Here is a 23,120-nt window from a genome sequence, read left to right on the forward strand (position 1 = left end):
AATATCACTGGCTTTTTTAGCTTCTTTGGCCAACACAAATCACATGGCCCAAACCTACTTCAAATGGAGCTAGAAAGTCCAGTTATACCATGTGCCAGGAAGGAGAGGAGAATCAGAATACGTGGGAGCCACTCTGATGACCACTATGCTTTCTGGGTACCGGACTGTGTCAGGTGCCTCACATATGTCATCTGTAATCTTTGCCCCCATTCTACGAGGTATAATTTTCTATTTCCATTATATAGATAAGAAAACGGAGAGGTAAGGCGAGATGCCTATAGGCACACAGAGGTAAGGTTAAAATCCAGTCTGTCTGATACTAAAATTTATGTATTTCCCTCTGTGTTATACTGCTTCTGACCGCTTAGACTTTCACCCTTTTCCCCTTCTGGATGTTTCCCATCGAAAATGATGTTGCCAGTTAATCCTCCTCCTGTGATCAATTTTTACATGTCTTGTGATTGGTGAAAACGGCCCTGAGAGGGTGGAAGTGACAATTGCCGATAGCCTCATGAGAGTGGTCCAGCTGGGAGCTGGTCCACTGAATCATATCTGTAGAGATATGAAGAGTCTGGAGGTGACTAGAGAAGAAAGGGACATCTTTTGGAGGAAGTCGGAAACTGTCGTTTAAATACTATCCTTGGTCACTGGACTCTGGGGACTGCAACAGGACTACTATGCTGAGGCAGACACACTGGTTATTTTTACATTTACAAGGGGAGTGTTGTGTTTTATTTATCCAGGTGATAATCTGGTCAAAAAATTTCCTTGGGCATGACTTGGATTATAGAATTAGGGTACAGGCGAAGTGCTGTCTTTGAAATGAGCTAGGCCTGTGATCGGTGTCTAGAAAGGAGTTTAGGTCTGGCCTCTTCCGATGACAGAGACAAGAGCCTACTCTTGGGCAGCCCATCTGTGCCAGCAAACCTACAAACCACCGATGCCCAAGGTCACCTTCTCTGGTTCTCACGATGACTTTCCAGGGAAATAGTGCCACTAAGGAGGAAGTGAGTGTTTTGGGACCTTGAGGTAGATCTTGAAAAGCAATTTCCTGCTTGAAAAAATTTAAAATTATAATCAAATTAATTTGACTTAGTAGATTAGTGTCTCCTATGTGGTCTTTCTACCGGCTCTCCTGTATTTTATATATGCTACTCCTAGTGTTACTTATGTTAACTTACTGATAACTTTTTGTCACTTGCTGACAGAATGATTTCTGATGGCTTCTCATTGCCTACAGGGTAAATGTCAAACATCTTAGCAAGGCACATATAGTTCTTTGTGGTTTTGTTTTTACTTACTAATGAAATATTTATAATGCGTATGCAGTGGTGCTTTTCAGGAAGTTTCTGCATAATGGAAGACTCATTTTCAACTCCCTGAAAAAAAAAAAAGAAAATTTCTGCTAAGAGGGTGTAAAGAAAAACTCAGTCCTCCTCCCATGTTTTTCCTTTACTCTCACACTAGTCACACAATGCACCTGACACTAAATGTGTGAGTTTTCCCCACAACAAGCAATTCTCAGATACCAGCTGGGTGTCCTACTGTTTAACTCAGTTTCGACACTAGAAGGTGATAGTGTCAGACCCCACAGGTTACGTACGGGCTCAGTCCCACAAGACTGTCTCCCACTTCAGATATCGGCTGCAAGTGGTAGGTCCCCAGGTTACCTGCAACTTCTGCCTGACTTGACTGTAAATCAGAGCTTCTCATGACCTCCTTCCCCTTGAATTCGATTATTTGCTAGAACAGCTCACAGAACTCAGGGGGAACACGTACTTATCAGGGATAGGATAACCGATAAAGATAAACAGCCGCATAAGGGAAACACAGGGTGAAGTCTGGGAGGGTCCTAAGTGCAGCAGCTTCTGCCCCTGTGGAGTTGGGTGCATCACCCTTTCAGTACGTGTTCACCTCCCTGAACACTTTTTGACCCCTGTATTTTGGGGATTTTATGGAGGCATCATTAGGCAGGCATGGTTGATCGTTAACTCCATTTCCAGCCCCTCGCCCCTCGGTGGAGAATGAGGAGTGGGCTAAAAATTTCAAGCTTCTAATCCTAGCTCGGTCTTTCCGATGACTAGCCCTTATCCAGGAGCCATCTGGGATTCACCTCCTTAGCTCAAAAGACACTGCTGTCACCCAGGAAATTCCAAGGGATTTAGGAATTCTATATCAGGAACCTGGGGTCGCGGACCAAATATTAGAACAAAAGATGCTCCTAGGGCTCGTATCACTTATAAAATTATAAAGGTTTTAGGAACTCTTTGCCAAGAACTGGGGACAGAGGTATATACTTTCTATTATGTCATAAAAGTTTGATTTTTCTTCCTCATTCAGTGACATGCTGCTCCTGTGGAGAGAAGCTAACTACAAGAAAGATGGCAAACATGGACTAGTCACATTAGAGAGAGAGGCGATTCAGTTTTGTGACTGTTCAGTGGCTATGCCCAGCAAAGACAGAGAGCTCACCCTGGTCCACAGTGGGCCAGAAGTAGGCTCCTCAGAGTAGACCAGACCTGAGGGAGTACTGTTCCATGCGCTTCCTGAGAAAAGAGAATCTAGACTCAGTCGTTAAAGGGTTCCCTCCTTGATCATTAGTTATGTTGTTGCAATGTATGTATGGAGGAAGAATTGGAAACTGTTATTCAGATGAGGAATTGAAAACTGTTATTATAACCTGCTCTGGAGCCTGTATGGACAGTATCCATTTATGGACATTAAATATTTTATGGCTTTCATGGCCCAAATCATATTTTACTATTTCCATCAACCCTTAAGTCAAAAATTATTTTACATGTAGTTTCCCAAACAGGGTCAAGGTTCCGGGGCTCAGAATGGGTAGGTCTGGTGACAAGATGCCTCTTTAAAAGAGGTTCACATGTGTCTGGAGATGTAGCTCACACAAAGGGGTTAGGGTTCACAGGTGTCTCCTCCTTTCATCCAGAAGAGATTTATTTTTCTGAACAGCAACCTTTTGAAGCTATTCCTTGTGTGGGAGGAAGGCCACATGAGGCACAGGCCAGAGGCAGGAGCAACTCTTGACGGCCTGGAACTGTGTGACACACAGAACAAGGAAGGCTGTTTCTACGTCTTGCCCCTGATGAGTTTGTTTGGCCTAACTCAGGATCTGTGTCCTTGGTCATGCCTGATTGTACAAGTCCACATTTGTGTGGAAAAAACACTCTCTTCTGAGACATACAGACTGGACAGAGGGAAATTTCTTGTGACTTTTCCTGAGTCCCCCATGTTCAAGACCCATTCAAGACATTTATAAGTAATAATCATGAATTTCCCTAAATAGCCCATTAAGGATTCATTTCAGCAATTTAAAAAATGGAATTCATAGGTTTTGTCCTTTTGAGGTAAAGCTCTATGAGTTTCACTACCCCATACTTTGTGGCTTGCTTTGGAAAATATATTTTCGACTTTTTTTTTTTTTTTGGAAAACCCAGTAAGGTGTTTCCTTGAGTCAGATCTTTTCTTGGTATGCTTAATAGTAAGTTAGCAGAAATTTTTAGCTCTGCACTGGCACTTCCAGCCTCACTGGGAGTCTGCTTATAGCACTGGAACAGCCAGTGAGTGGGATGTGAGGCTGGGAGTGGGGCCTGATTCCGCAAAACACATGGGCCCTCACATGCCCTCAGTCCCTCTCCTCTGGCTTTCTTTTATTCTCCTGTCTCTTTTGTCCTCCTGAGGGTACCCCCTGCTTCATTCATTTAACCTGGCTCTGTCACTTCCAGTGGCAGACACGTTTTTCTAAAATGATAAGTCTGATACAAACTTCATGCCCTGGAGCAAAGAAAGAAATAGGATACTGGAATTAAAAGATGCAAGTGGGTCCTGTCTCTTTTCATTGTGTTTTGCCGTTTCCAGCAAAGACTCAGATCTGTGCACCTTGGTTAAATGGCGAATCTTAGCCTGGTCAGAGGGTAGTGGGGTCTATAGAAAGAGCCATTTGGCGTTGCATGTAGGAAGAGCTACTGTGACCTTGGTCAGTGGTGATGGGCCAGTGACAATTGTGTGAGCCAAATGGAACCTTCTCAGGTTTCACGGTATTTTGGAAATAATTTTCAGGCTCAAACCTTAGTGAAAAAGAGCAGAGCAGGAAGACGGACAGGAAGATGGGTGGACTGAATGGTAAAGAATGTCTCAATGTATAATTTTCAATAAGTTAAAATTCTGACTCTTATAGACACAGTGATCATGTGTCAAAAATTTCTGTAACTCATTAATGAGGGAACTAGCAGGATGGCAAAGCTGATTGAAAGGAGAATGTGGAGACTTAAGCATAAATAGTCAATGAAACAAAATAATGGCTGACTAAGGTTTGCTGAGACATGGCTGAGATATATAACCTTATGCAAGATGATAAAACCATTACCTTTGACTTAAGAGACAAAAAATGAGACATAATTTTCAGCTATCAATCTTCTGCAAGTTAACATCTAACTCTACAGTCTAGACCTTAAAGATTAGTTAATATTAAGTCAAGTTTCCATAAAGCATCAAATACCTTTCTGTGGCTTTGCCAGACAATGCTCCTTGTGACCAAGAAAGGGAACCTAGGATATTTTGACTTATTTCTAAATTTCAGATAATTTTCCTTGACAGTACATGATGGAACCATTGCAGAAGATGTTCCTCTGGTGTGCATCTGAACAGTCTTCTGATTTCTTGTTGGATATATATTATAAATGGTTAGCTATTTCAAGGCCCGAATGTTGTCACACCTTGCTTCATTATTCTTTCTTTTCCGTGTGGTATGCTGTGACTATTTTCAGGGATGCTGGCTCCTAGGAAAACCATCTGGATCAATGTTCTTTTCCTGTCCAACTCACTCTCTTGTTTGTTACCCTTGGTCCAAGTTGGCAAACTCCAGTCATAGAGTAAAAATGTATATCTTTAAATGGCATGATTATTTTTGGGAGGCCATAATTTAAAAACAAAATTGTATTTTTGTCTAGTCTAGTTCTAGAACAGAGTTTTTGATGGACCTTGTGAAATAACTGGTTTCAATATAGAAAATGACTATTACATCTTTAAGTTTAGAGGCAACAACATTTTTTACTTTCGTGTTGAAAACTTTCAGGTTTTCTCTATATTGTGTCCTGAAGCAAGGTTTGGTTTGCCTAATGGGTTGATATTTTATGCACAGGCAGATAACACACAGCCGTATTACAATAAATCTTACTAATTTAGATTTTATGAAAGAATAATGTGTGATTAGTCTAGATATACTGGATTCTTAGTTAGAAATAGCTAAATATTATGAAGTCATTTGAGTCCTTTGTAATGCCTGCTGTGTGGACCGTTTTATGTGTCAGTTATTTCATTATGTTTTAGGAGCTACGATCTGACCCCCAGTGTGCCAAAACTATAAATGGTTTTAATGGATTTCCGTGGTCATTTTTTTTTTCTTTTGGAACTACTTAATCTCAAGAAAGATGCTGCAAAGTCAGAGTCCAAGAGCGCAGCCTTAGGAGAGGGGTTGCTGGGAACAGGGGCAGGATGAGCTGGAGTGAGACCGAAGGTGGGAGCCATGAGTCAAAAGACAAGACCCAACCGTGTATCATCTGCGAGATACCCACTTTAAATATAAAGACACATACAGATTCAAAGTAAGGGGATGAAGAACGATATGCCATGCTGACACTAATCAAAAGAAAGTGGGAGTAGCTATATTAATTACAGACAGCAGATTTCAGAGCAGGGAAAGTTATCGGGGACAAAGGGAGTTTTAATGGTAGAGGGGTCAATTCTCCAAGAGGATATAACATTCTTTAACACATATGCGCCTAACAACAGAGTGTCAAACTATGTGAGGCAAAAACGGATAGCTACTCAAGGAGAAGTAGATGACTCCACTATTATGGTTGAGACTTCAACACCCCTCTTTCTGAAATGGAACCATGAGGGAAAGGAGTTGGTGTGGTGTGGGGTTGTCAGGGAGACACTGGTGCTCCAGGATTCCTGAATGAGTCCATATTCAGGCTCTCTTTGCGGATGGTACAGCTTGGTCCAGTTTCTCCGTGTTGTGGTCTGAGGACCACATTAGAGTCATTGGGACAGGGTGTTATTAAAAATATGTAGAGTTCTGGTTTCCACCTCAGATTTACTGAATCAAAGTTTGGGGGTTGATTGGGAAACCTCCATTTTAAACAAACCTTCCAGGTGATTCTCAAATTTGAGAACCACTGAAATGAATGTGATATTAATTCTACTTCCCCCTTTTGCCCCTTAACACTTGTCCCCCTCCAAAAAAAAAAAAACCCAAAACAAATGAAATATTTTTTCATTGCAATCATCTTGGCTTCTTATTAAGTCAAAAGCTGTCAGATTTAAATAATTCATACCAAGAGGTAAATGATTAAAAAATAGCCTTTGGAGGGTGTTTGTGATTTAGGGAAGAATTTTCTTATTGAGGATGACTCAACCAGTGGGGCCCAGTGTTCAGTGGAGCTTTTTGTTCTCAAACTCTGAGCATCCCCCCTGGCTTTCTGGTTAGACCCTCTACTGTTGATAGACACCTACTTTCTCTTAAGTAGCATACTTGATTTCATGAGAACTTCCCAGCTAGGTTGGATAAGAGGATTTTCTGGGGGCCTAGATATTTGAGTTCAGAAGGCCTCTGGGCACACTGCGTGTTGCCTAAGCAGAAATGAAACAGAAGCCTATGTTGTGTCATGTCCTGAGTGCCAAACGCAGTAAACCTAGCACGTGTATCCCAGTCTTTTCTGTCATTCTGGGGATATGTGTGTGTGTACGTGCAGTTGTGTGTCAGATGTACATATGTATTTATTGTATGTTGTATGAGATAACGTGGTTGTATTCTGTAAATATACACTGAGATAAAAAAATTGCCATTGGAGTGATGTTCCAATTTCCACATGGGTGCCTGCAGAACTGGAGAAGCACGGAACACGAAGAACTAAATAAGGGATTCAGATGTTAACATCTTATGGTAATTATAGTTTTCTTTCTCAAGGAAAGGTCATAAATTACTGGTCATGGCGCAGCACTTTTCCTCCCTTCTCTGCATTAGAAACCGTAAGAATCCTTAAGGTTTAAGTCTAAGATATTGAAAGAGAACTGTTAACAACATGGCTTGTTTGCTTTAGGGTAAGTTGGTTTGCTTTTAAGAGCTTTCTTAAATGACCTAATAACTCAGAAACTCCACTGGTCTACCGCGGGTTAAGCAGGGAGAGATGGTTGAGTGGAGATTTATTGGGCTCGTGCCATGGGCCAGGTGGGTGCCCAGTGCTCCACATGTACCATCTCACTTAATGATGGACATTTGTCCCGATTCACAGCTGAGGAAACCGAGGCTCAGAGAGCCAAGTGGCTTGTCCTAGGTGACACAGCCAGGAAGGGCCAGAGCCAGGGTGTGAACTGAAGTCCCTTTTTGTTAATACCACTGCCTGGAACAACAGGCCAAATTTTTTTTTTCCTGACCTGTGAAGACCAGTAGTGCAATATCCTAAAATTGACCTTGAGCTCCGCCTGAGACTCAGGTGGCCAAGAGTCTAGTAATCAAGGCACAGAACAACCTAGCCAGGAGTAGTGTTCATTTTTTAGTTTGGAGGAGAATTCGATATTAGTTAAAACAAATTGCTAAGCCTGTGGTCTTGAGGAAAGAAGTTTATGAAGAATGTTTCCTGAACATGCCTCCCTTTAGTTGAGGAGCCTTGAACAGTGCTGCCGTCAGAAAGAGGAGCTGGTAAAGAGGGAGCTTGCAGCACTGAGCAAGATGGTGACTTTTGATGCAGCTCCTTTTAAAGAGTGCTGCCTGTAAGGAAGGCAGAAGAGGGACAAGGCATGGTTCTGGGAGAGGGCCTAACCCCTCTTTTCCTTGTCTCTGGCCTAACCTTTGCTTCTGTCATTATTGCTAAGCATGCAGAATTTTATGATGTGGTTAAAGGTCACTTCCACCTCTGTCCTTTGTTAATGTAATACATGGAGCAAGCTCTAATTTGTCTTCTTACTATACCTAGTTTTTTTTTCTTTTCGTAAAGAAACATTTACGAATGAAAATGATTCAAGTGCTTTTATATTGTATTTGAACTTATATTCTTTTTATATTGTATTTGCAAACAGGTATTTGTATAGGTGTTAGGTGAGTAAGCTATGACCTTTGTTTTAAAAGTTTAACTGTTGGGCTGGACAGCCTTGCAACTTCCAGAGGACTCGAGGCTGTGGTGGCATTTTCTGTGGTGTGGTGGTGGGGTTGGCTGTGATTCACACTTAAGGCCTTGGAATGTGAGTGGGCTGTTGGGGAGTGTGGGCTGGCCAGGCTGTGGGGAGGCAGCCACACAAAGGGCACATAGTCACATTCCTCCAGGGCCACCCGGGAAGCATGGTGGCCGCCTGCCATCTGGCAGTGCTCTGGCATTCTCCTGGGAGTGGATTCCTGGATTCCTTGGAGCCTGGGAAGCACAGCGATCCAGGGAGACACTGCTTCTGGCTCAGGGGCAAGGCCAGAGCTGTAGAAGCAGTTTATGGGGAGGTTGCTGGACTTCTAAAGGGATCATCGTTCTGGGAGGAGGCAAGGCATTCAGACAGAGGGGTGGGAGCATGAGGAAGACTCTTGAATTGCATTGTTTTGATCTGGCCCTGCCAAGTGCATGGCAGGATCCCCTCTAGCTTCCAGGTTTGCGAGGGCATTAGGGGGAAGGGAATTGGGTGAAAGGGTCAGGTAATAAATTGGATGTTGGGTGCCAGTGAGGATTGTCTGTGCTTAGAACTGCCCTGGGTTCCTTCTGAAGAGTCCCGGAGTTTCTCTGAATAAGGCAAAGCCCCACCTTTACGTGTCCTCGCTCTCCAGAGTGCGATGCCCGCAGCTGGCAAGCATGCATGCTTATGACACAGTGATCTTTTGATAAGAGCTCATTCCTGAAAGGCAAATGGAAACTTCTCATTAAAACTCAGGCCAGGTCATGGGGTGAGATTTTGGAAGAATAACACCAAGTGCAGGCAGTATAGCCCAAATTATAAGGGAGCTGCGAGATTGCAGAAATTAAAAGGGGCATTAGAGTCAACAAACCAGAGGAAAGAGAAGGCTAAGGGAAGTGACACTTTTGACACCTTTGTAGGTTCAGCGAAAGCTGATACTCCTGGGAACTAAAATATCAGAGATGTCAAATGTTTAATCTCAGTGTTAAAAAACAAAAGAAAGACAGTAAACTAAACCACAAAGATGTTTAAGATTATAACCTATGAAATAAAAAGTAAAAAGTTAGAATAGGAAAAAAATCAGAATAGAATGAAGAAGAAAGCATTGAAAACAAATTAAGATAAGTTCAAGCTTGGAATTTAATTGTTTGTCCTAGAGTTTTTAAGAAAACAAAGATGATCTTAGAGGGTAGAACAAGTCATCCTAACTCATATTCCTGGAAATGTACTAGAATAAATTATTCACAGGGGAATAATAAACATTTGGAAGCACATACGGCGCTGATTTCATTTTGCAAAACAAGAAATATATTACACCAATGTCATATTCATTTATGGCTGGAAATCTTGCTGGATAAAGGAAGTAAGACATCTAAAGGAGTCGATGTTCTAAAACATCCACGTTAATGGACATTCCGCAAAAGCCAGGAATGCACAGTCTGAAACCCAAATGCTCCTTAAATGGTTTCATGTAGGACCAGCAGATCCCATCTGCAAGGAGGTGCTGCTCATTGTGGACCTGCAGGACATACTTTGTGTGTCAAAGGGCTCCAATGTTGCTTTATATAAAACACAATGAAACCTCATTGTTTAAACTAGGGATTCCAAGTCGGGTCAGATAGGTGATCTGAATGAACTCATGATAGTGGCCTGGGTAGCCGGCCAGAGGGGCGGCCATTTGTTATTCTCCTCCAGCTCACTGCCATGGGCGTGCTGAGCAGGTATTACTTGCTCAGGTGAGTTTTCGAAGGAGGCCAGCTTTTCAGGTTTTAGGGGAAATCTTTAGATTTTTAAATGTTGGCCTTTAGACATCAAAGATATGGCTCTCGGGCCACCAGTGTGCGAACTCTGGCTATAAATGTTAGAGCGGATAACAGGTGAACGTTAAGTGGCTCCCTGGTATGAAACGAAAGATTTTTTTAAAAACAGAAAAATCAAGAAAGTTTGTGAAAGTAAAAAGAGTTTTCCTTTTATCGTGGCCATGATTGTATAATTTTAACAACTTGAAGAATAGATAAAGAGACTTACAGTGTGTCAGCTTACTAACTACTCTTTTCTGCTCTTAGCATTAGTCAGATCTTTGTGATTTCTGTGTACCTAAGACACATATAATTCTTATTTATATATACTTATATGGCGCTTGGTATTCATTACTCATTTTTTTGCCAAATTGAGCTGCTTCTTCACAGACGCAGCGGGCTGCAGAAGGAGCGTCAGTGGCAGGAAGAGGTTTGTACTTTAGGAAGATCTCTTTGCACAGGTTTCTAGGATAAAGGGGAGGGACGAGAGAGAGAAGCTGGGAGATTGGGTAGGCCCGAGGCGACCGAGGCATTTCTGAAGCCTAGCGAAGGGATAAAGTAGCTTCAATGTGATCATGAAAGGCTTGATAAAAGCATTATGGGCTCTATAGAATAAGACAGGATTTAGTGATTAGGGATGGAGAAACAAAGGCATTCACAGTGGCTGCAAAGCCTCAAATCTAAGAGACTGGCAAGTAGTGGTGAGGAGAAGCAGTTGGTAGCAGTGGGGCTCTGTGTGATCAGGGGAGGTGAGTTTGGTTTGGGACCTGTCAATTTACAGGTGAGATGTCAAATCTGGATGTAGAGCTTGAGAGCCATCTGCTTCTCTGCGTAGAAGTCATAGTTGGATCTAGAGGACTTATGAGATCCCCGAGGAAATGACAGTTATAAGAGACAAAGACTGAGGTCCAGGAAGTAGAATAGAGAGCTAAATGGAATCTAAGAAAAAAGTTTCAAGAAGTGCAGGACTAATGAGCTCTCACTTGGTACCGTCTGTCAGTCACACGTTCTCACTGAAGCCTCTGACTCGGAAGAGATGTGGTTGCCCCAATGTAATGGATGAGGAATTAAGGTTAAGCATTTAGAAGTTGGCAAGGAAATGGGACCTCGGGACAGGGTGGGCTCTTTTAAGAAGGTGGGTGGTGAGAGGGAGCTTGGCGGGTGAAGGAATATTAGCAGGGAAGAGAAGGGCATTTCTGAGGATGTCATGTCGTGGGTAGCATATTTGTCACCCAAGGGAAGGATCAAAGGGAGAGGGAAAAACAGATGGTGATAGAGACGGAATAAATAATTGGTGGGTTTAGTCAAAAAGCAGGCAGGGGCATGAGGTGGGATCAGGAGAGATCTTCAGAGTGACAGGAAGCTGAAGGAAGCCGTCTGTGGGCAGAGTAGCTCCGCCCCAGGCACTGGTGAAACATCACGGTAGGAGAACTGCAGGCCTGGGAGGGGGGGTGGTTCTGGGAGCTGACGGCCACTTCTCCTTACTCTGAAGGGACGTGTTTGCTGTTTAGCTTTTTTATCTGAAAAATATCATTTTCATTTATGCTAATTCTCAGTAGCTATAGATAGCTCAACACAAATTAATCCAGCTTAGATTAGGTGGAGAGGACTTTAATTAGCATCTTTTTTTTTTTTTTTTGGCCAGTGAGAGCATGCTACTATTAGTTGCTATCACCTAAGATTTTTGTTTTTGTTATTATTGTCTTGTTTTTAGCTTTAGTGAAGAATAGGGCTGCATAGCAAGACAACATGGGAGGGATTAATTTATTATTGTGCTTACATCATTACCAAGAGAATGCATTTAACGCATACTGTTGTGATGGAGATTTTCTTGGAAAATAACCCTGTTACATATGTTATGAAAGAATTTGGGCTTTGGAGTTAATGGGGACAAATCTGAGCTGTAGCATTTCCCAGTGGTGCGATCTTAGGCTAAACGCATTGCTTTATATTCTCCAACTGTAAGGTAATAATTATGTCATATCGTGCTTTTATGATAATTAGAAATATGTGAAAAACACCCAGCACTTGCCTTAATAAATGGTAAAAACAATGACAAATCACTAAAACTGAGGACTAAATGTTTTTATTTATAAAAGATATCAGACAAACATAATCGTATAATATATGTGTAAATGTGTGTGTGGTTTATGTGTGTATGCATGTGTATAAACATTGATTTTTCCATTCTCTTGTTTGTTGATATTTGTATTATTTCCAGTTCTGTTTAATTACAAAGAATGCTACTCTAAACGTTCTTATATATATTTCTGGTGCACATATGCAAACTTTTCTCCCTGAGAGTGGAAGTACTTATGATGCCCATCTTCACCTCTGCTAAGTAATGTCAAATCATTTTCTAAAATGATTGTGTTCATTTACACTTCTACCAGCAATGTATGAGAGCTTTGGTTTCTCTGAATTCCACAAACCATTGGAAATGTCAAACTTTAAAATGTATGCCGATCTCATGGGTATGAATTGGTATCCTGTTATTTAATTAGTATTTCCTTGATAACTGATCAGTTGAGCATCTTTTCACATGTTTTGCTGGCCTTATGAATTTTCTCTTCTGTGAAATGCCTATTCATGCTTTTTGGCCATTTTTCCCTTAGGCTCATCTTTTTATAAGATATAAAGGCACTGGGTCAGGTGACTGTGTGCCTGCCTGCCTACCTACCTACCTACCTACCTATCAAAGTTCAAGAGTCAAAATTCACACTAACACTAACTGATACTTTTATCTGGCAGAAAAATCAAGTTTATTGCCTGCACCAAATAGGTGTCTGTACGTGATGAGTATCGAGTGAATCTAACAGGGGGAAGAAGACAAGCTTGCCATTAAAGATGTGCAGTTAGCACGTCAAGTGTGATGACTTTCTAAACTGGTACCAAGCAAGCCTGTTTTTCATGTTCTGTCTCCTAAGCATGGTGTGACCTGGACAACCCCTCTGAACAGTTCCTTCAGTGAAGTCTGCACCTTCTGACCTCCTGGGTGATGGGCTGCCCCCTGCAATTAGAGTTGGGGCTCTCTCCACACCCTGCCCCAGAGGCCCCAGGTTTCCTGGGGTGTGGAACCACCTGGCTACTCCCAAGCCTGTGTCCCTCAGGCCATTCCCACGGGATTCAGATTATATAGCCTGTACCTGGGCCTGTGAATCTGAATTTTGAACAAATGCCCCCAAATAGTTCCTATTTCTAGGCGACTTTGGAAAATCCTGCTCAAGGCTCATGTCTGGAACTGAGACTCAGTGCGGAAGGTCCTTCGAGTGCTTTTCTTTTTACTTCTTTGGCACAGATCTATCTGGGAAGAAACATAATTAGGGGAAACAGTGGCTCTGGAAAAAAGATTTCTTGGTTTACATAATTAGCTAAACTTTCCTTTCCAAGTTCTCAAGCCTGTGCCAGATGACACTTGGCTCCCTCCAACCCACAGTTGGCCCCAGGCCACCTGACCTCCTTAGTGTCCCCACTGCCAGATACAGTGACGGTGTCATAATTTCCGTCCATGGTCCTTAAGCCTGCCTTCTCCCCATTGCTTTCAGGTCAGTATTTTAAATGTCTCCTGCAGAAGACCTTTCAAGGGCTTCCGAGGGCTCTTAGAAATGACCTAGCTGGGTTCCGGAGTCACAGGCTCTGCCTGGTCTGCATCCACCCTTCTCCAAGGCCCTTTCTTTTATCACTTGTCTGATATTCTGTGCTTTGGGCATGGTGGTCTCTGCAGTTTGGGAATGTGGGACCATCTCTCTGACACCAGTTGTTTTTTTGCTTCTGCTCTTTCCTTTGTCTTAGATCTCCTTTCTTACTTACCTGTGTCCTCTGTCTGGCTAACTTATCCTTATCCTTTCAGACAGCATTTCTCAGACCTTAATGTGCACACAGATAACCTAGAGATCTTGTTGAAATGCAGATCCTTTCAGTCATTCTGAGTTGGGGCCTGAGGTTCTGCATTCCCAGATAGCTCCCTGGTGCTGCAGGATGTCACCAGGTCTGGGGACCACACTTGTAAGACTTTAAGACTTACCTACTCCTCCCTGAGTGGTAAATACCCCTTATTTGTGTACCCGAGCCAACCTTTGCCATACTTCTCATTGTATAACTGCCTTATCTATCTATAAGTTTCTTGAGAGCAGTAGTTGTACCTTGTTTGTTTTTATTTACATTTGCAGTGTCCAGCATAGAGGAGATACTCAACAAATATTTGTTGAAGAAACAACTGATTCCAACAATCCAGACAGGTATTTGTCGGGTTGCATTTGTTGTTTGTGGCTGTCTCCTTATTGAGACCAATGACTTGTTGCTTTTCCAGATGGTGCCCTGTAGCCTGAAGTGTTGGCTCCACTTTGTACGATGCAACAGACCTTGCCAGGGGAGGTTAGCTTTGGCATTGGAAAAATTCTTTGTGCTTCATTTAGGTCAAGATTAGTTGGTTTAAAATTAGCCCTGGCTTCTGTATTCTTTTGATGGTTCACTTGTGCTTGTGAGCACACATGCACACAACTCTCATAGAATGAGTCTCTGAGATTTAATAGCCTTTTCCTCTCCTAGCCCTGTTCTCCACATTGTTGCCAGAATGAGCTTTCTTTTATTTATTAATTTTTAATTTTTAACATTTTTAAATTTAATTTTAAAAAACTTTTTACGTCTACAGCACCTGGTATTCCCAGGTGATCTCCCATCCAAGTACTAACCAGGCCCGACCCTGCTTACCAAGATCAGACAAGATCAGGCATATTTAGGGTGGCATGGCTGTAGACAAGAATGAGCTTTCTGAAATGCAGATTTGGTCATGTGACTCTTGGTTGTTCCTTCTCCTCTCAGGGAAGATTTTTCAACAGGGTGTCTGGGATGGTCCTTGCTTACTATTGTTGTCCCCGAGTGTCCCCTTTCTCTCCCAAAAGTATCCTAGTTAGGATGATGAATGATTTGACTGCCTGACTCCTAAGGCCCCTCCCCATGTCCTCATCCTCTATCTTTTCAGCCAGGTTGCTTGGTTGTGAGAACATCTCACATCACTTGTGGGTCCCAGGCTTTCAGCTCTGGCTGCTAATTCTCATGAAGGGGACCTTGTTAACAGCTCACTATTGCATTTGCTCTGGACAGTTATTCTGTAAACTAGAAAATGTGTCTGTTTCAGCCTGTAATCGTACATTCTGAAAAACCAGCAAGATCAAATCATGAACCCCATGGTTTATGTTTTCAGCACTTTCAGCAGAGATCTCTGAATGATTGCATTAATCCTTTAATGGATTCATGGGTGAGGCGTCCTACTTGTGGGCAAGTCAATAGTAGCTAGAAGTGAGAAGAAGTTGCCAGTCTGTAATCGATATTTTGCTTAAAGGGTGTAACCTCCCTCCTCTCATCTATTCATCAACTTGTTTTTTCAGTGCTGTTTGAGCAAAAGCTCAGGACAGTGGGCAGGTTTAATTGTAAAGCCAGAGAGACCAGGGTGAGGCCCAGACAGTTTCTTAACTCCTCTGAGAGCTGGAATTCACTCTTGTAAAAACGAAAAAAAGACCCACTTTGTGTGGCTAGCTATCCCGATTAATTGAGATAATGTGGAAATGTTGTTATGTACAGCATGGTAAGATTTTCTCCTTGTTTTTCAAGACTAAACCAACTGAGTTATTTCTATTTGGAAATAGTGGTAGTGCTCCAAATATATTATGTGTTATTTATTTGTGGCACTGCTTTTCTATTGTGATGCAATGTTCTGTTTTTAAGCTGGGAGAGCTTCTTTCTTCCCCTTCATTATTCTAAATATATTCTTCTAAAGCAACTCTGTCGAATATCTGCTCATGCCTGACTGTTCCTCTTGAGTTACCACTGTGCCCGGGTGTAAAAGGACTTCTCTTATCTTCTGAAAACACAGCTGCTTCACTTACATCAGGCCAGGCTTTCTGTTAAGGAAATCTCCATTGCAGATAATGGAAATGTAGCAAAGATAGAGATTCAGTGTTCTGCACATTTTTGCTGTGAATCCTGGAATTTTTTAGAACCAGAAAGTGCAAAGATGGAGAAGTAGGCAAAGGAAAAGGATTTAACACGTTCTATGTGGTCTAGTGTCCATTGTTTGGTGGAACTGTAACCTAGAAGGTGCTCTCTGTGTTAGAGATGGAGGAACGTTTACCATTCAGCCGAAGGGCAGCATTTAACAGGGTCGCTGTGAATCTTCTCCAGCCTCTTGGGTGGTCTGAGGACCAGGACTGTGAGCGGCACTGGGAGCTTATTGGAAATGCTGTCAGATCCCCCTCCCCAGACTTACTCAGTCAGAAGCTGCATTTCACAAGATCTTCACATTGATTCAAATGCACATTAAAGTTGAAGCTTTGCTCTTGGCCAGCTCTGTCCAATAGGACTTTGTGTGATGATGGTGATGTTCTATATTTGCACTAAATACAGTAGACACTAAACATATGTGACTGAGAACTTGAAATAGGGCTAGTGCAACTAAGGAGCTAAACTTTAAATTATAGTTTATCTAAGTCAATGAACTACAATTTAAATTAAATTAGTCATATGTGGTTCGTGGCTACTAAATTAGGCAGCTCAGCAGAGACTCTACCAGGTTTGCTTATAGGACTCCTTGTGATGGTAATGTCAGCATCCTGTTGCTGTCGGGAGGGAGTTCTTTATGCATGGCTGAGGGGTACCGCTGTATATTCTGGGGTCCTTGCGGATGACTACGGCTCTGTGCCAGCCCCTGGAATGAGTCCAAGAGCCTTTTTGTTTGTGCTGGGGGCTCTGTAGCTGCTATATTAAATGAAGAATATGCAGATTATGATCGGCTGAATGAGGAGGCATAAGCCACACACATGGAGTCAGCAGGTAAACAGCTGCCTCAGCATTCAGATTCTCACTTTGGAGAAGTGAAAACCCACGGTTGTTTTGATTGAAGGTGCAGTTTAATACACTCACACGAAGGAAGTGAAGTCGCAAGTTGTATTACTCATAGATCCCAAAAATGAGGGTGGGGAAACACAGTGAACTGGGGGAAGTGCGGCCCTCGGTCCCAGGCCACCCACCCGTGAGCAGGAGACAGAGAGCTGGGTAGCAGGCATCTATTATTATATGGGATTGGGGTGGAGGTCACAGACTTTTCATGGGCTCGACTCTCAGTGTTGCTTTTAAAGGGAGCCCCAGGAAAAGCAAAGCGAAGACTTACATGGGACCCTTGAGCTCAGATCCTTAAGTAAATGTCTGGACTCTGGGTGTGAGCAGTGTTGTCATACTGTAAAATGCCAAGGCAGCAACTCCAAATAGCTTTTCCTCATCACAGCGTTCCTGACACACTTCCTTCTCTGGAGCCTCAGAATTGGATAGGAAGAAGACCATACCCTCCTCCCCGCCAAACCTGACAACCAGACAACCAAACACAGGCACTAAACCAACACAAGACACTGAAAACTACCCATTTCTCATTGTGTTCTTTCTATTATTTTACAAATCTCTGAAGATCAGAAGACATTGTTCTTTACTTTGCTTCATCTACAATGTATCTGGCTTACAAAGCATCGAAGTTGATGCTTTTTATTGGCTTTTTTTCTCCTTTAATATTACTTTTCCTCCACAGGGAACTCTAGTTCAAATTATCTTAGTTATGGTTTCCTGAAGAGGCTTTGAGAAACTTTTTCTTCTGCATCTTTGCTCAAGCATTCCTTCTCTGTCCTGTTGGCCTAAGCCATGCCTAATTGGGGGCGTCTAGTACATAAACATCATCTGTGTTATTGTGATGACTTAAGCATGTTCTGTAACTTTAAGACTTTTCTTGTTTTTCTACCTTCTCCATGCTGATCGTCTCTAATTGTTCCACACTTAAATTCTTTCTGTTGTACTTGGCAACACGAAACACTTCCCAGCTGTTTGCTGGTGATACATGGCTAAGTGATGATGCAAACATCTGTTTTGGCTGAAGCAATCCGCATGTTTCATCAAATGGAGTTCCTCTTCCTTCCAGGTGACCCCAGAGTTCTGTTGAGGTGAGGGAAATCAAAGAGCCATTTGGCGAATGAAAATGAAGCTCTGTGTGGTAGCAAAAACGTATTCTAAAATTGAAATATTTATTCACAAGTGTACGTTTGCTTACACCTCAGAAATGTTTTGTCATTAGGTATAGGGGAGCTTGTCACGTCCTTATATTATTTTTGTCCTTAAATATTGCCTAATTGGTTAGGAGGCGCCCACGCTTAGACTCAGTGGGAAGGGGCTGCAGGAATAGCCTTCCACAGGGCTTCCCTAGATGTTGGTGGGAGAGCCAGCATAGGAACTTGGGTCTCTTAACATTTTGGGAACAGAGTCATTAAGACACTGTCCCCCCCCCCCCAAAAAAAAAAGTGGATCTGTTTTATGGGGAGAAATAGGAGAAGGCTGTGAATTTCCATTTTAGGCCACAGATAACTCTTCACATGGAGGGAACATGTAGTTTCTAGTGCATGGTTTGCTCCGGTTGTGTTGTGGCATAGTTCAACTCACTCTCATTTCTGAAAGAGAAGTGCCTCAAAGACCTGGTATGAAATAGAACATTTGCTTTAAAATACTAATAAAAATAAAACAAATTCAGATGAGAGAGAGTTAAGTCGGTGGATGTTAGTGCTTTTCAGAATAAGTTGAAAGCAATATGAAGCATGCCTCCCAGATCTTTCCTGTCCTGCTCTTCACCGTACCCCTCCTCACACCTCTCTCTCTCTCTCTCTCTCTCTCTCTCTCTCTCTCTCTCTCTCTCTCACACACACACACACACACACACAGAGCAGCCTCTTATCGTAAAACCTGTGATAATTTCTTTTGCGCGTAACGTGCTTATGAGACTGGGAACCCAATATAATGCCCAATAAAAAAAAAAGTACTTTTAACAAATATGTTCTTTCAAGGCTCCTCTCTTTTCAAACTAAAAAGACGTTAAAGCAAAAACAAACTCAGCTATAAACTATTTAGAAGCAATGAATATTTCAAAAGTCAAGTTCTCTAGGAATGTAAAACTCCCCAGAATAAAAATTAGCAATGGCTTTTTTTTTTTGTCTTACCACCATCAGAAATCTTAACGTACCTCTCCAAATATATTTAACTAATGTGTCCTGTAGGAAGTATTTATATTTTTAGATTTGGTTCTTTTTAGTCAACATTCAGTGAATTTCCTTGACAGAGCAGCACTGGAGAAGGGAATGATTTCCACCTGGAACCTTCCCAGGTGAGAATGAGAACTTTCATTCTCACCTGGGAAGTTTCTTTACCACGACCCCTGTGGTTTACTCTGTTCCTCTCTTTGTGTGAGCTTTGGGAGACTCACTCTAATGACTGTTTAAATTTGGTGGTCCCTGGTCCAGTCTTTCTTGTCTTGAGTCCCCTCCTGCGTCCCTGGTTCACCCTTTCCTATTGTTTGGCTTCACTTGCTCTTCCTTCATTGCCCTTCTTGGAGCCTGTGGTCGTGAAATCCCATCATTATCCAGCAGCACACTAGACCAGTGATTCTCGGATGAGCAGCATCAGCAACACTTGGTGTGATAGGCAGAAAGATGGCCTCTCAAAGAGGTCCACATCCTAATCCCTGGAACCTGTGAGTCGGGTAAATTACATGGCAATGGGCAATAAAGTAGCACGAGTCATTAAGGTGCTTAGCAGCTGATCTCAAGTAGGGAGCATATCCTGGATTATCCAGGTGGGTCCAGTGTAATCACAATGTCTTTAAATGTGGAGGAGGGCAACGGAACAGTCAGTGACAGTGATGCAACGGGAGAAAGACTCATCCTGCCATCGCTATTGCTATCCTCGAAGATGAAGGAGAGAGGCCGTGAGCCAAGAAAGTCAGGTGACCTCTAGCAGCAGGAAGAAGTAAGAAGATGCATTCTCCCCAAGAGCCTCCAGAAAGCAATGACGCCCTACAGACAGCTTGATTATACCCAGTTTGGACTTAAAGTTCTTAATTCCAGAATTATAAGGTAATACATTTATGTTGTTTTAAGCCACTAAATTTGTGGTAATTTCTTATAGCAGCAATAGGAAACACACACACCCGGAAACTTCTTAGAAATAAAAATTCAAGGACCCCCTACTCAAGACCTATTGTATTAAAAACTCTGAAGGTGGGGCCCAGGAGTCTGTACTATGATTAAAAATAGATTTTTTGAGATATAATTGATATTCATGCTTCACTATTGGCGTATATTTTGAAATGGCCACTACAATTCACTACATCTGCCTCCCAACTCGCTTTCTCCCCACAGAAAAGGTTTCTCTTCTTCTGTTCACACCTGATCTCTCTACCTATAGTCTTGTAACACCCTTGTCTAATAATATCCCTTTGCGCTTGTCTCTTTAACATTTAGCTTTCCATCTCAGTTTGCTCGGCCTTGTGAATATATCCCTGTGTTCTTATTTTAAATACCCTTCTCCTACCCTCTGATCTCTCCTCAAGTTATTGTGCTGTTGCTGACTCTTTCCTTTTCTTGTCAAGCTTGTTGAAGACACAGTTTTCATTTAATACAGGGGTCCCCAACCCCCAGGCCACAGACTAGTACTGGTCTGTGGCTTGTTAGGAGCTGGGCCGCACAACAGAAGGTGAGCAGTGGGTGGGTGAGCGGAACTTCATCTGTATTTGCAGCTGCTCCTTAGTGCTAACATTGCTGCCTAGCTGCATCTTGGATCATCAGGCATTAGATTCTCATAAGAGTATCGGTCCCTGGTGCCAAAAAGGTTGGAGACTGCTGACTTAATGTCTCAGTCCTCTTCAGCCTATCTCCTGCCCACATCTCATTATAATTACTCTAGGAAGAAACTGTCACCAGATGTTCCTAATTTCCAAGTCTAATGCACGCTTATCAGCCTTATTTTGCCTCTGCAATATGGATACTATAACCCTTCTTGGAACTTTCTTCGTGCCACTCCCTTAGTTTTTATGATTGTCTTGCTATTCTTTCTCTGGATGGTCCTAAATGCTGATGTTCTCTAGGGCATCTTGCAACAAAGTCTTTAAAAAAATTATACATTTTCTGAGCAACATTTCATTCATTCCACTCCCAGGTCTGTACCTCCATTCTAAAATAGTCTCTGAGCGTCACATCTGTATATTTAAATGTCTGCTAGACACTTCCACTTGCCTGTCAGCAGGCACTTTCAGCTAGCTAATGGTTTTAAGTCAAACTCACTGTCTTCACTTTCTCTACACCTATTTTCATATCTGAAAAATGAAAAGTAGGATCAGATTAGGAGTTTTCAAGCTATGAGTTGTGACCCATTAGTGAGTCTGAGAAATAATTTAGAGTGTTGTGATCAGCATTAAACTAGCAAGCAAACAAAAGACACACTCATTCACACACATACAGAGGTGAGTTTACATTAGACTGTAAACTCCATGAGAGCAGGCACGGTTTTTTTTTTTTTTTAATTTGCTTTGTTTACTGTTTTATCTCTAGCATATAGAACAGTGCTTGGCACATGTACCAACTCAAAATATATTTGTTGAAAGAATATGTGTACTCAGTTGTGATGTAACGTGTGTATCCTACTGTGAGTTGTGGTCAGAAAGCTCGAAAGCTATTGGACCAGATGACTTCTAATGTCCCTTTCAATTTAAAAATTATAAATGTATGATTATTTTTCAGTGCTCAATAGTTTGATTTTTATCAGTGGTCAACGTCTGTGGCAGAAGTCGTGGTATTTTTGTTTGTGTGGTGAGCATTAGAGAGGTCTGAGTGGGAGGAAAACGCAGTGGAATTTGGTAGGTGGTTACGAAGATGCTGTGGGTTGAAATAGTGTGCTCAGATGGCTGCATGTGGACTGTTGAGCTGGCTGGCTTAGCCCAATGTTGTCCCTAGGAAGGGAGCATGGAATTTGTGATGTGAAGCACGATGATAGATTCTGTTTCTGCAGCTGGTCAGATAGCGTTTCAGAGAGAGGAATATTTTAGGGACATTCTTTAGTCTCTAACTTATTACAAGTGGACTTCTGTGTTATGAAGGCAGCTGAATTAGAGTGGGTGGCAGACTTAAGGCCAAGAGTTGCCAAAGAAAAAGTCAAAGGATGTCACATCCAGTGACTCATTTATTTAGCATACGTTTAACTTACTAGGTTCTAGGCACTGTGAGAGGCTCTGAGGATACATGATGAACAAGACGACAAGATCTCTGTTCACATGAGCCTTAATTCTAGTGGAGAAGACAAAAGAAATATACATTGATAAACATACAAGATCATTTCAGGTTTGGAGGAGCCTTCTGCACCAGACAGCTTGGTTTTGCTTTGCACCGTAATATAGAGAGGTTTAGAATAGGAAGCAACTGAGCTTTTGTCCCAGATCACCTTGAGACTGAGGCTCGTGAAATGGAACAATGTGTCAGTGTGCTTCTTGATGGACACTTTTAAAGCCTTTTAAGAAAATCAATGTAGACAACATCTTGGATCCTGCACTAATGGAAACAGTGGTTGAGAACTGAGAAGGTTGAGCGCTGAAGAGAGAAGAGAGTGGGCTCGTGGGGGCATGGTCGAAGAAGTATGTTGTGATGGGAGACCAGAGGAGAGGTCTCTTCTAGGCTGTTCAAACTAAGAAGTACCTGTTGAAGAGCAGATTCACTTTATATCTCTGTTGGATAATCCTTCTCAAAGTGCCCAGATGTGGCTCTGAAGTAAATTTGAGGAGAAACAGTCCCTTTCAAGAAGCTGTATTGTTTTACTCCTGAGGATATCTAATTCACTTTTGGACATGAGTCAACTCCATGTCCAATCTATAGAAAACAAATTATACAGGGCCTTATCTTGGTTGGGTGTATAATCATGAACTGCTACCCTTTTCCCTCTTTCTTCTCCTTCACAGATTACATATGAAATGCTAATTTCTCTAAAGAATCTGCTTTTTCTGTTCCAGGAGCAGTTTTATTTGTTGTGGTATATTTCACTGTTTCCTGCATATTTTAGCAAGGATTCTAGGCAGCTTACAATGGAGTACCAGATCTTTTCCATTTTCCCCTCCAGCATCAGTGTCTGCCTTCTCTGCCCCAGAAAGCTGACCTGATTGATGACATTGGTACAAGAGCTACCTTGTTCTTTGCCTTTCAGTTGGGTTCGATCAACGGGGGCTCCCAGATAGGAGGCCACATGAACAAAAGAGTGAGGTCTCCTTCCTTGTAAGGTGGCTTTGGGCTGGTTGTGTCCTGGACT

At 42.2% G+C, this 23,120-nt stretch overlaps 1 protein-coding gene and 1 pseudogene across 6 annotated transcripts in view; one reads left to right on the plus strand and one right to left on the minus strand.

Moving 5' to 3' along the window:
- The window catches only part of FRMD3 (FERM domain containing 3), a 274,804-nt gene that overhangs the window by 113,927 nt on the left and 137,757 nt on the right, over nt 1-23,120 (plus strand). Inside the window, exon 1 of one of the 6 annotated variants that reach the window (XM_036218190.1) lies at nt 18,700-19,906. The exons of the other annotated variants lie outside the window; for them this stretch is intronic. The gene's annotated coding sequence lies outside the window, so the exon portion shown is untranslated. Of the gene's footprint in view, nt 1-18,699; nt 19,907-23,120 lie in introns of those variants that run through there. 6 annotated transcript variants of the gene reach the window in all.
- LOC118600699 lies at nt 14,614-14,728 on the minus strand (annotated as a pseudogene).

This window comes from Rousettus aegyptiacus, unplaced genomic scaffold (assembly GCF_014176215.1).
Source record: "Rousettus aegyptiacus isolate mRouAeg1 unplaced genomic scaffold, mRouAeg1.p scaffold_m13_p_3, whole genome shotgun sequence".
Lineage (NCBI taxonomy): Eukaryota > Metazoa > Chordata > Mammalia > Chiroptera > Pteropodidae > Rousettus > Rousettus aegyptiacus.